This window comes from Schistocerca piceifrons, chromosome 11 (genome assembly GCF_021461385.2).
Source record: "Schistocerca piceifrons isolate TAMUIC-IGC-003096 chromosome 11, iqSchPice1.1, whole genome shotgun sequence".
NCBI lineage: Eukaryota > Metazoa > Arthropoda > Insecta > Orthoptera > Acrididae > Schistocerca > Schistocerca piceifrons.
Window position 1 is genome coordinate 122,287,880 of NC_060148.1, and position 14,329 is coordinate 122,302,208.

General features: G+C 38.9%; 1 long non-coding RNA gene across 3 annotated transcripts in view; it reads left to right on the forward strand.

Annotated features, from left to right (window-relative positions):
* The window catches only part of LOC124720064, a 75,042-nt gene that overhangs the window by 32,026 nt on the left and 28,687 nt on the right, over positions 1 to 14,329 (forward strand). For all 3 annotated transcript variants that reach the window (XR_007006053.1, XR_007006054.1, XR_007006055.1), the window contains 2 exons: positions 5,585 to 5,653; positions 11,787 to 11,855. This is a non-coding gene — a long non-coding RNA (uncharacterized LOC124720064). The remainder of the gene's footprint in view (positions 1 to 5,584; positions 5,654 to 11,786; positions 11,856 to 14,329) is intronic.

Genomic DNA, 14,329 nt, shown 5'->3' on the forward strand with positions numbered 1-14,329 from the left:
CAGTGAATATCAGGGAATTTCAAACACATGAGGGAAATATGAAAAAAACACTGGAAATATTTGGATTTTGTCTCAGAAAATGAAATGGTTTGTTTACTGAGGTGTCGTGCATCATCGCGGCTGGGTGCAGCCGAGTGTGTGCGCCGCTTCCTTACTTCCTCATTCCCACTGCTTCTTCCCTTCCTACCACTCCCCTCAGCTTGCAGTCAGTGCTGCCACCACTTCTTGCCCCTAGCCTAGCAGCTGCCAACGAGAGCCAAGGAGGCAAGAGTAGTAGTTTGTTTGGATCTGATTCTCAGAAACTGCAGATGCCGTGGCCGGAGACAGAGGTTATGTGTGACTGAGTTGTGTCTGAGTGGAGAGAGAGAGAGAGAGAGAGAGAGAGAGAGAGAGAGTGAGTGAGTGAGTGAGTGTGTGTGTGTGTGTGTGTGTGTGTGTGTGTGTGTGTGTGTGTGCGCTCTCATTTTGTGTCAAATACTTAGGATGAACATTTAGTTGTGAGAGTGTGATTGTTTTTTCTACATGTCTGTCTGAGCCTCAGCAATCATCATTATGGTGAGTTACCGTAGTACCTATCCTCATTATTATTGATTCTCAGAGTATTTGAGCAAGTTACCTATTGCACGGATTGATCACCATGGTCTCATTTCTTCAACTAGCTGTCTGTTGCTCGTGAAGAGCTGGCCGTGCGCAGGATTTCCGAGGTGGGCCAAAAGTGCAGGCTGCTCCTGTGGGTATCTGTAACAGATCGGGCCTGCCGACCTAAAGCCATTTGGTTCCCACTGAGGTGCAGGCCCTGCCTGTCGGATCTAGTCTCACCGACCTGCCCGCAGGCTGGTTCTGTTTGTGTGTGACGTAATGCAGCAGATTTTCACGGTTTATCCGTGGGCCCAGGACTGTGGTGTTCCCCGGCAGGCCAGAGGCCGTGGGCGATGGACTTCAGGAATTACAACTGTCTCGTCATAAGTATGTTGTACAGAGTGGCATTTTATAGACATTTTATTTGTTATAGTTCATTTTGGCACTTAAAAGTACTGTATATGTTAGAAAGCGTGGAAAATAAGAAGAAAAAGATTATGCCAGTTGCTGGCGGTTTGTGCTTATATATTTCTCGAAAGAAAAATCCCTGAATACCTGTAAAATAATAGATATAGCACAGTGGGTAATAACCGACAATAATGAACATTGTAGAATCGATATTTCATTGGGGGTCCCCTGCAGTGTTGCTTTACACAATTCTTTCCCACCTTATACACTTCTTTCAAAAGGCCAGCTTTTTCCTGAGGTTATTTCTGAAATCAGTGAAGGTATTTTAAATCTGTCTTGCAACTCCAAGGAAATATGCATTTTTATCACAATGTGTGTTTTGTTTTATTGAAGTAAAATAATATCAGTGGGCCAAATGAAACACACATACTATTTGGCTTGGTTTCCCGATCTAAAAACAGTTCATTACAAAAGAGTTTGATGTTAGTACTTAAGACTTTTGCTCACATCAGGAAACCCCATCTGATTGCTAGATTTTTAAAATATTTCCTCATTTGCACTATTGTACCATACCTGCAAAGACAGATTGTCAACTTACGTCTTAACGTACCTTTGAGATCTCAAAATTTGTCATGGAAAAGTGCTAAAACTTGTCCGGAAATCAGGGAAATACCTTGGAAATTTGTGGCAACCCTGATTATTGTCTTTTAGAATTTGGGGCTGATGTATTGCACTTTTAGTTACAGGTATGGAGAATGTTCTAGAAGTGTTGAAATGTAGAAGCTTTTTTCTTTCTTTCTTTTTTTGTTTTGTGGTATTTTCTGAGAAATTGTTCATCTTCCTAAACACAAAGAGGCACAGGCAAACCTCCATTTATACTGCATCTAGTTGATACAGGGTCTGTGTTAAACAAGAAACTATAATCAAGTGGGGAAGTTGGTTTATTTGAAAAACTATATGGTGTGTCCTCAGATGGAAAACCAGTCCTAAGCAAAGAGGGGAAAGCTGAAAGGTGGAGGAGTATGTATAAGGTCTCTACAAGAGAGGTGAACTTGAAGGCAATATTACAGAAATAGAAAATGACGTAGATCAGATGAGATGGGAGATACTATACTATGAGAAGAATTCGACAGAGCACTGAAATACCTAATTCGAAACAAGGTCCTGGGAGTAGATGAGATCCAACTACTGGTAGCCTTGGGGGAGCCACACCTGACAAAACTCTATCTGGAGTGCAAGATGTATGCAACAGGCAAAATAACCTCAGACTCCAAGTAGAATGTAATAATTGCAGTTCCAAAGAATGTAGCTACTGACAGGAGCGAAAATTATCAAAATATCATTTAATAAGTAATAGTTGTAAAATGCTAACAGGAATTATTTGCAGTAGAATGGGGAATCTGGTAGAAGCCAACATCGGGGAGGATCAGTTTGGATTTCGGAGAAATGTAGGCACACACGAGGCAATACTGACCCTATAACTTATCTTAGAAGATAGGTTAAGGAAAGTCAGACATACATTTATAGCATTTGTAGATTTAGACAGTGTTGACTGGAATACTCCCTTTGAAATTCTGAAGGTAGTGGTGATAAAATACAGGCAGCAAAGGGCTATTTACAACTTATACAGAAAACCAGAGAGCAATTACAAAAGTCTAGGGGCATCAAAGGGAAGGAGTAGCTGGGAAGGGAGTGAGACAATGTTGTAGCCTACCCTTGATGTTATTTAGTCTGTACATTGAACAAGCAGTAAAGAAAACCATAGAAAAATTGGGAGTAGGAATTACAAGTCCAAGGAGAAGAAGTAAAGACCTTGAACTTTGTCAATGAGATTGCAATTCTGTCAGAAACAGGAAAGTACTTGGAAGAGGAGCTTAACGAAATGAGTGGAATATACAATGAACAGCAACAAAAGCAAAACAAGGATAGTGGAATATGATCAAATTAAATCAGGCAATTGTGAGGAAATTAAATGTAGTCAAATTAAATCAGGTGATGGTGAGAAAATTAGATTAGGAAACTGGACACTGAAAGTAGTAAATAAGTTTTGCTATTTAGGCAGAAAAATGACTGAAGATTGTCATAGTAGAGGGGATATAAAATGTTGGCTGGCAATGTCAAGAAAAGCTTTTCTGAAGAAGATTATGAAAAGAAAAGTTGCTACTCACCACATAGTGGAGATGCTGAGTCACAAATAGGCACAAAAAAAAAGACTGTCACAAGTAAATAAAGCATATCTAATATATGGTAAGTAGCAACTTTGCTTTTCATAATATTGTTACATTCCATCCTGGATTTTCCATTGTTGAATTTTCTGAAAAAGAGAAATTTGTTAACATCGAATACAGATTTAAGTGTTAGGAAATCTTTTCTGAAAATATTTGTCTCGAGTGTAGCCATGCAGGGCAGTGAAAAATGAACTGTAAACAGTTTAGACAAGTATAGAAGCTTTTGAAATGTGGTGCTACACATGAATGCTTAAGATTAGATGCGTAAATGATGTAACTAATGAGGAGGTACTGGGGAGAAAAGAAGTTTGTGGCACAACTTGACAGAAAGGCACAATTTGACTGAAAGAAGGGATCAGTTGAGGGGACTCATTCTGAGACATCAAAGGATCACTAAAGTGTGGTGGGTAAAAATCATAGAGGGAGACCGAGAGAGGAATACAGTAAGCAGGTTCAGAAAGATGTAGGCTGCAGTAGTTAGTATGAGATGAAGAGGCTTGCACAGGATAAAGTAGCATGGAGATGTCCATCGGACCAGTGTCGAGATTGATGACTCCGAGAGCAACGTGTTGCTTCTGTAAAATTAAATTTGCCCAAAAATTTATGTATTCTTCTCCCAGAGAGGAAGCTAAAAGTACTGTTTATAGTCAGGTTTTATGTTACAGTGCATTGAGCGTGTAAAATATGTTGCTTTATAATTGGTAGACAGTACTTGTACTTTTCAAAATTTGTTTAATAGAGGACTTGCATAAATAAATAACTGTGCAGTTGTGAGTAATCAGCTGGCTTGTTATGAGAATGATAAGCCTTGCCTTAGATATGCCAGTGCCTTTATCAGAGCAACTAAAATATTCAGTCCTGTAAGTTCAGGATTTTTAGTGTAAAATGAGATGGAAGAAACCTATGCAATATAAGAAGAATATTTCAACAATTAAATGCTGCCAATCAGACTACTAGGTGTCGTACTTGTCATCGACATCTACATCAACATCTACACTCTGCATACCACTGTGAGGTGCATGACAGAGGGCATGTCCCATTGTATCAGTTGTTAGGGTTTCTTCCTGTTCCATTCACATAAGTAGCATGGGAAGAATGGCTGTTTGAATGCCTCTGTTCATGCAGTAATTATTCTAATCTTATCCTCACAATCCCTGTGTGAGCAATACATAGTGGGTTGTAGTATATCCCTAGAGTTATCATTTAAAGCTGGTTCTTGAAGCATACTTAATAGATTTTCTTGGGATAGTTGATGTATATCCTCAAGAGTCTGCCATTTCAGTTCCTTATGCCTGTGTCTCTGTGACACACTCCCGTGGATTAAACAAATCTGTGACCATTTGTGCTGCCCTTCTCTGTGCACATTCATTATCCCTCGTTAGTCCTTTCTGGTACGGGCCCCACACACTTGATCAATATTCTAGAACCAGTTGCACGAGTGATTTGCAAGCAATTTCCTTTGTAGACTGATTAACTTCCACAGGATCCTGTCATCTGCTTTACCCGTGACTGAACCTTTGTGATTATTCCATTTCATATCCGTACAAAGTGTTGCACCCAGGTATTTGTATGAGCTGGCTGATTCCCGACGGTGACTCAATGATGTTATAGTCGTAGGATTCTACATTTTTTTCATTTAGTGAAGTGCAAAATTTTACACTTCTGAACCTTTAAAGCAAGTTTCCAATCTTTGCACCTCTTTGAAATCTCGTCAAGATCTCACTGAATATTTATGCAGCTTCTTTCAGACAGTACTCCAACATAGGTAACTGCAGCATCTGCAAAAGTCTGATGTTACTATTAATATTTCCTACTCACCAAATGGCGGCAGGGGAACACACACACAAAAGGATTTGACTTTTGCAAGCTTTCAGAGCCAGTGGCATTACATTGTATTATCAATAATTGATTATTTCCATTGTTATATTAATATTGTCTAAAAGGTCATTAATGTACAACACATATAGCAAGGGTCCCTACAAACTTCCCTGGGGCATACCCGAAGTTACTTTACATCTGGCGATGACTCTCCATCCAAGATCATACGCTATGTTCTCCCTACCAAAAAGTCCTCAATCCAGTCTCAAGTTTCACTTTATACACCATATGATCATACTTTTGACAATAACAACAGTCATTCTTATCCACTGTACCCATTGAACACTGTGTAAGAGAATTTGTAACTTCATGTCTAAATGCCCTTATAATATTGTGTAATGTTGATTTTTTTTTTAAAGAAAGGGGAAAAAAAAGAACAACAAAACCGTTTGTAAGATGGCTGTACGAATAAAACTAATTTAAAGGGAAAAAAAAGAGGAAATAAAGAAAAGAGGATAGATAATTGAGTGACCCTTTTTTTCCGCTTTCAGACACCTGGCCAGTGAGATGGAGTTGTACCACTTCTATCAGTCCAGACATTTGTCAAAGAAGTGCAGTTTGTAAGTATTCTGAAACATTGACTGTCGAGTATGCACTGCAGTAATGTGAATATTGACTGAATTCTGTCATGTTGAGAACTTGGATGATGCAGTCTGTGTTTTGTGAGGGGGAAAAAGCTTTCATTAGCAAAGATCACATAAGTTAGTCTGTATTGTTGACAGACGGTTTCAACAGTTGGAGCTGTCGTTTTCTGGTCTTAAGAAATTTCTGTGATGAAACATGTGCCATTGTGAATTTGTAGCTTATGGATAAAACCCAGCACATAGGTTTTTCAAAAACACAACCATTTACAGTTAAAAAAGCAGCTTGTGCACACGAGCATGTTCACATACATAGCACTCACAGAGGCTCGTTAAGTCTTAAAATGTACAGTATACATCAAACTGTAGTTGCACCATATACTTCGGCTGAGGTGTGGATCCACAATGTGTGGAACATTTCTGCAAACATAAACAGATGTGCATTTTGCTGTATATCATGTGCTTCAAGAATTAACAAGCCTCTGTGAGCACTACTTATGCAAACGTGCTCGTATGTACGAGGTGCTTTTTAACTGTAAATGGTTTTATTTTTGGACAATATTATGTATAATATCCTGCATTTTAAGCAGTGTGGCATAAGGTACAAGCTCACAGTGGAACATGTTTCATAACAAACTTTTTTTGAAGACCAGAGGATGACAGAACTGTCAAAACTGGTTGTCCACAATAAAGACTAATTTATGCAATATTGGGTATTGAAAGTTTTGCTCAAGGAATAAATATTACTTCTGTTCCTTATAGCTATCGCAGAGAAGCTGTATGGATGCAGTTTCATATCATATCTGCTACAGTGAAAGACTGAAGTTGAAACAAGGCTGCTGGATAGACATGGGGTGTATATACCCCAGGCTAACTGGGAAATCTGGGGAGAACACAGGAATCTTTAAGATTTCTGATAATTTTTCATTGTTTTAGTTTCCAGTTAAATTCTTGTAATTTTGACGAGTAAGAGCTGATATTCGTAACAAAAATTTTACTTTGGCCCACTAAAGCAGGATAATATTGCAGAAAGAAAACATAAATGAGAGAATAACACCAAAATAAAATTTTAGTTGCAAAGAAAGTGCACCATTTACTACAAAACAAAGTGCACACACAAGTGTCTGCCAACAGCAAAATGTGTTGAAGGCTTTAGGATGAAGACTGTGTTATATTTTGTAACAACAAACTGCTTTCAATGAGTATGATGTCACAAAAGATTACTTTTATAACAGGTCATGGGAAAATATTGAGGATGGCGGTTTGAGAAGCGTTATTTACGAAGTAAATTTCCTATTATGCAAGATGACTTACGTCACATGTGAGAATCTGTGATTAATTTCTTAAATCACAGAACGTTTGACTGTCACTCAAAACTTAACACTTTGAGGGACAGCCGTGTAGAAAAAATTTGGATCTAGAAGACCAGCCATTTATGCCATTATTTAAATATTTCCAGCATATTAGACTGAGTAACTCCTTACAGTGGTTAGCACACTGGTCTCCCATTCGGCAGGACGACAGTTCAGGCCTGCGTCTGGCCATTCTGATTTAGGTTTTCCATAAAAAAAAACTCTCCGAACAGGCCTCGGAAGGCTCAATGGTACCGAACGGCCGCCGTGCCATCCTCAGCCCACAGGCGTCACTGGATGCGGATATGGAGGGGCACGTGGTCAGCACACCGCTCTCCTGGCCGTATATCAGTTTACGAGATGGAAGCCAGTACTTCTCAATCAAGTAGCTCCTCAGTTTGCCTCACAAGGGCTGAGTGCGCCTCGCTTGCCCACAGGGCTTGGCAGACCAGATGGTCACCCATCCGAGTACTAGCCAAGCCCGAAAGCGCTTAACTTCGGTGACCTGACGGGAACCGTTGTTAACGACTGGAGCAAGGCCATTGGCTAGGTTTCCCATGATTTCCCTAAATCGCTTCAGGCAGATGCTGGGATGGTTCCTTATAAAAGGGCATGGCCGACTTCCCCACCCTTCACCTATCCGATGGGACTGATGATCTCGCTGTTTGGTCCCTTCCCCCTAACCAACCAACCAGCCAACCAACCAACCAATCAACCAATCAGCGTATTTGTGTTTGATATATCTTGAAAGGTAACACACTAAAAAAGGACAAGCTTAGTTTTTCATATCTGTTTTATTTCTGTCATAGATTACAAATTATGCAATAACGGTGGCAAAAAGTAAAATTATCCTTCAAAAGCAGTTCGAGGTGAAATCTTGAGCAATTTTCCATGTAATTGGCTTTTCTATGGAAAAGTTGGAGTGCTTGTCAAAGGATCCATAGCATCCTTAAAAAAAAAAAAAAATGGCAAAAAGCTTCCGATGACTGGTATATTGTAGGTGATAGCTTATCTTTTCATGTAGCTATACTGAATGGATGTTAATTCAAACCATTAACTTTTCCTATTTGCATATTCGCTCTACTTAACAGTGATGTTGCTATTGGCCGACTACAACACAAGTCCTGTGCTCTGAATATCTGCTGTCATTGGCTGGGGAGTACTGTAACTTGAGCTATGATTGGTGGCAATGGCACATCGCAATCTCGTTTTCGGTGCTTCGAAAGATACCGTGCTTTAATTGGTGGAATTCGTATTTATACTTTTGTAATTTGAAAATATGCGCTGTACATGATGCTGTGCATAAAATATTTTTCCAAAACAAGTTATTTTTTGCTGAAGTACCGGCAGATCAAAACTGTGCGCTGGACCAGAGCTCAAACCAGAGATCTTTGCCATTCTCAGAGCTTTACCTCTGCCAGTATATCTCCTACCTTCCAAGCTTCTCATTCAAAACCTGTGGGACTAACACTTCTGGAAGAAAGGATGTTGAAGAGACATTGTTTAGCCACAGCCTTACTCAGGAAGTTTCGTAATGGCATACACTCCGCTACAGAGTGAAAATTTTTTCTGGTTAATAATTCATGATATTGTCACAAATAATTTACAGAAGAATGGAAAAATTGGTAGAAACCGATCCCAGGGAAGGTAAGTGCAGGTTGTGGAGAAATGTAGCGGTATGTGAGGAAAAAATTATCCTGTGATTTATATTAGAAGATTGGTTAAAGAAAGGGAAACCTGGATTTATAGCATTTGCAGATTCGGAGAATGCTTTTTACAATGTTGACTGGAATATACTCTTAGAAATTCTGTAGATAACAGGTATAAATTATAGTGACCAAACAGGTATCTGCAACTATTACAGAAATCAGACGGCAGTCACAAAGAGTTGAATGACGTGAGAGGGAGATAGTGGTTGTTAATGGAGTGAGGCAGGGTTGTAGCCTATCCTCGATGTGTTTCAATATGTACGTAGAGCATGCAGTAAAGGTAACCAAGGAGAAATTCTTAAATGAAATTAAAGTTCAGAAAGAAGAAATAAAAACTGAGGTTTGCCGAAGACACTGTAATTTTTTCAGAGTCGACAAATTAATTAGAAGAGCAGTGTGGTGTGGGATGTGTAATATCTTCATCAGAGGCTGTAAGATGAACACCATCGAAGGTAAAACAAGGTCAGTGGAAGGTAGATGAATCATGATGTTGAGGGAGTTAGATTAGGAAATGAAATGTGTTTTTCTATCTGGGCAACAAAAAGCTGATGATGCTCAGTGAAGGAGAATATAAAATGCAGACTGTTAGTAGCAAGAAAAGTGTTTTGAGAAAAGAGAAATTTGTTAATATCAAACTAAAAGTATAAGTGTTTGGAAGTCCTTTCTTAGGGTATTTGTCTTGTGTGTAGACTGGTACTGAAATAAAACATGGTTGATAAACAATTCAGATAAGAAGAGAATAGAAACATTTGAAATGTGGTGCTGTGGAATGATGCTGTAGATCAGGTGGATAGATGGAGTAACTAATCAGATTCGCGAAAAAAGAGTTTTGTGGCTCAGTTTCACTAAAAGAAGGGTATGGTTAATAATACTCATACTGAGCAATCACCAGTTTGGTAATGGGAAAGTAACTGGGGGTGGGGGGGGGGGGGGGGGGGGGGTGAGGGGGGGTTAATAATTGGAGATAATGACCAAGGTTTGGCTACTGCTAGCAGGTTGTAATGGATGTAGGTTGCAGTATCATGCATAGATGAAGAGGCTTGCTCAGCATGGACTAGCATGGAGATTTGCATCAAACCAACCTTTGGACTGAAGGCTACATCATCAACAACAACACACTTAATATTGAGGAAATTTAGAAACCACACATTATAATAACGGCAGAGTCTTCTTTTTATTTTTGTTTCACCCGACTTTGCGATATGTTAAATTAATCACTTTTTAATGTTTTGTGCCTATCTGTTAGCAGCTCAGTATTGTTTCATTCTTTTGATCTTGCTTTCCTATCTTCATCAGAGATGTGGATGTTCGTTTGGATTTGATTTTGGAACCTACCCCCCCCCCCCCCCCCCCCCCCCCCCGCAACCTCTCCTTCCCTCCCTCTCTCCCATTGTGTTCTTCTCCTCCTCTCTCTTTTTCTCCATTTTATTTTTGAACATAGCTCTTGTGATTTGGGGTTATCTGAAGTCCTTTTCCATTTCAGTAATCCATTTTTTTCCTGCAGAAGTAGTCATAATTTATTCAGTTGATCTATTTTCATTCAGAATGAAGATGTATCCATAAAAATGAATTCTTTTTGTCCTAATTGTGTCTGAGAGTTTTTCGGTAGTTTGGTAAAGGGTTTCATTTTTGGTGCGGATTAATTGTTGTGAAATCTGGGGTCAAGAAATGTTTCTAATATCTTTGTTTCTTCTATCTCCAGTCTTTCAACTAGGCCATGGTTGGTGATAGTGTTTCAGCTGCATACAGGGCTTCTGGTTTGACTACTACACTGTTACAATGCTTATTTTTGTGTGCTGTGAGAGGGACCTTTTGTTGTATGTGTTTTTTGCGAGATAGAAGACCAGATCAACTTTACTTCTAATTTCCATTGCCTTTTTCTCGAGCCCATTCCAGCCGATGGATTCTCCAAGGTATTTGAGTTCTTTTATTATCTCTACTTTTTGTTGTTCCATTTTAAAATGTTGTGATGGGTTTTTTATGTTTGTTGTTACATTGGTCTTTTTGAGGGTTTTGAGATCTGTTTTTTCTGTTCAAGGGTCTGTTCTTTGGCTATTTCCCAGGTCTAAGCTAGTAGGGTTATATCATCTGCAAAGGCTAGATAGTTGGCTTTGATGCCTTTTGTTTTGTGCTCCTAGGCAGATTCCGCTATCTCTGTGTTCCAGTCTCCAACAAGTTTTTCTTTGGAGCACTTAACTAGCAGTGGGGGATTCCATCTCCTTAGCTTATACCAGTTTTTATTTCAAAAGGGGTAGTGTTCTCCCATGAATTTGGCTTTGGAATATGTGGTGATAAGGGTCTCTGTGATTGGATTTATATTTTTTGTTATCTAGGGCTAATTCTTTTAGTATATATAAGGGATTCCTGGTGTATTGAGTTGCATGATTTAAAAACTCAATGAAAGTCATAACATATCATTTTGCTCTTCATTTTTGGTATGTCATGAAGTTTTTGAGGTTTAGTGTTTGTTTTGGGCAGGCTCTTCCTTTCCTGAAGCCAATTTCATATACTTCAAGTTAATTGTCTAACTGGGATTTTGCTCTGTTTAGTAAGACTATGGAGAGTATCTTGTATGTTATGTCTAGGGGGAGATTCCTCCATAGTTGTGATCTGCTTGGGACACTTTCTTATGGAGTGGGTGGACGAGGGCCGTCTTCCATTCATCTAGGGGTTTTTCATGTATTCATATTTCTTCAAAAAAGTTGTGGTGAGCGTCTGAGACATTTTTTCCTCAAAGTTCAGCTCGATTCGGTCTCTCTGAGACCTTGTGGTTTTTGAGATTTGAAATGACTGTAATTCCTCAGTGATGGACGGTTCAGAGTTAGGGCTGGTTGTCGAGCTCTTCAAGACCACTTTTCTGTGGTTCTTCGTAGTTGAAATGGTTTTGGAAATATTGGAAATTGTTTGCACATATTTCCATTTCTGTCTTCAGTTTCCAAGTTCAGTGGGCTGTATTTGGTTATTTCTCGTTTAAAATTCGTATAAAAGTTCCTTGTGTTGTTTTTTTTTTTTTTTATGAAGATCATTGACTAATTTGTTTTCCACTTGCAGATGAATGACCAAGTGGATGAAGCGGCCACACTCTCACCGGTCCAGATATTCCTCAAAGAAGAAGAAGGTGTAAGTATTCATGAAATACTGACTGTCAGTTACACACTGAAGTAATGAGATAATCTTAATTGTATTTCATTTACCAGTAGTAGAAAATGCATATACATAAAATTTCTTTTATACTATAGTAGAAAGTCAAACTGGAGAATACGCATTATAATAAGCCACAATTGTACTGTGTATACACACACAGATTAGGTAGATATTTCTAAGGGACTCTTTGCAAATGATACAGTTGTGTACAGTGATTTCACATAACTAGAAAATTATTGTTAAATGCTAGAGGACTTGATGATGATGATGTGCATGTGGTTCAGGGACAGGCAAGTGAAGTACTGTAGATGTGTAAACAGATGAAAAGACTGTCATTGCTCAGTTACTGGGAAAGGACACAACCAGCAATAGCTGCAGTTTCAGGATAAATCAGATGGCAGAAAATTCGTGCTGGACTGGGACTCAAACCCGGATTTCTGGGACTCAAACTCGGATCTCCCGATTTATGTGTTAGGTCGCCATAACCACTTTGGCTATCCATACAGGAGTCATGACAAGAAACACTTCCATATGTCGTCATCTGTGCGTCACAACCTGCACTCTTGCACTTAATTTATAGGATTGGAAAAATTTACGTTTCTGCTTCAAAATGCAAAATTACGTTTTAGATGCTATTTTGTAGTAAATTGTATCCAGATGAACTATTTTATCAGAGATAATTTGAAATAGCTTGATTCCTGCATAAAAATATTGAAAATGTAACCAGTTTTTGGTTAATGGTATTGTGCATCTTCTGGTGAAGGCCAATTTGTAAAGGTAATGTGTATAAGAACCTTTCTGCAAAATGAAAGTGTACAAATGCAACGACATATCAGTGCACTAAATGATCTGATGCCAGGCCAGTTGTGGGCGGTTGAATGGTCTATTTAAGATACGTGCTGTGTAACACAATGTAGTACTCAGCTGTGGGACCTAGTATTTATAACAAAGAAATGTGTACATTTGTTTGTTAAAAAAGCCCAAAATATGGTTTAATATGGACATTTCTAAAGTGGCGAATTAGTGGAGTATGTTTTGAGCAGTGGTTGTATCGAATACTGCTAGATATCAGGCCTGCACTGAGTCGTTAACAATAGTCCGCTAACATCAGCAAGCAGTTGAGCTGTAGCTTTCCCCCAAATATTTTGTGTCACGTGTTGCTTATCATTTTCTGATTTTGAATAGGTGAAGCTACTAATCCTGATCTGTTACGGATTTCGAGTACGAACCTTACAACGTTAGAGGAGATGGGTGATCCCTTTGACAATACTGTTGGCTGTTGCCATGTGAAAGGGAGGCGGGGTTTGTTTCTGCACACCACCCTTCTTCCTCTGGCAGTCAAAATTCTAGTTTGTTTATGCTTGTGGTCATCTGTCACTATAGCCTGTAGTGTCTGCACTATGTGCCAAAATTCTTCTCCTAATGTTAACATAGCATTATGATATGTTCAGTTCTGCTTCTATGCTAGCTGCCTTGTCTGCTCTGTCTGTAGCATTGTAAAGCATGTGTCGCACACCTATGAATGCCCACAAAAGATAGAAATTAATAGTTTGTAGATTTTGTTATCATCGAATTGTGTAGAAAAGAGAGATAATGTCCAGAAACACCTTAAATTAGAGACGCATTCAGCTCACTGTCAGGAAAAAGCTGTGGCTTTTCAACAGAACAATCATTTTTAAATTCTTAAATATAGCCAAATGAAGAAAAAAAAGGCTAATTTGGAAGAAGAAGGTTTTGGAAGTTTTTGCAAAAGCAAACATTACTGTCACAAAGTTCCCAATCAGCACCTTTCTGTAGCAGTCAGTTTCAAAGAAATAAGGCTTTGTTTATTTTCACTCACGTGACAACCTTTGAGGTAGGTGCATCTAATCATTAAAAGAAATATGAATCTCAACAAAAATAGATGCGAATTTTGCCAAACGAGAGAGAGAGAGAGAGAGAGAGAGAGAGAGAGAGAGAGAGAGAGAGAAAGAGAGAGAGAGAGAGAGAGAGAGAGAGAGAGAGAGAAATTGCAGTACGTGGGGTACATATAGAAGTTTGGGCCTGGCCAAGAGTTGTGCACAGATAGCCAAAACAGTTAAGGTGACCGCTCGTGTAAAGCAGGAAACCTAGGTTCGAGTTCCAGTATGGCACAAATTTTAGTTGTTTCCATTCCATTATACAGCTGATGGTTGTCCATATTTGCAACTGCAAATATGTTTTGTGTATTCCATGTGGGCTGTGGTCAGCACAGTGCTTATTCTTTTGGGCATGCATGTATGTCCAAAGGAACATTGCATCATACTTTTAACAACACAGGCACTGCAATATCATAAAATGTCTGTGTTTATACAGTGTCTGCATCGTCACAATATAATGCTCTTCAGACACGCATGGCTAAAAGCTGTGTATTAACATTATGAAATAAATCTACTTACTTAATATCTGCATCGATGTCAGCATTTTGTTAC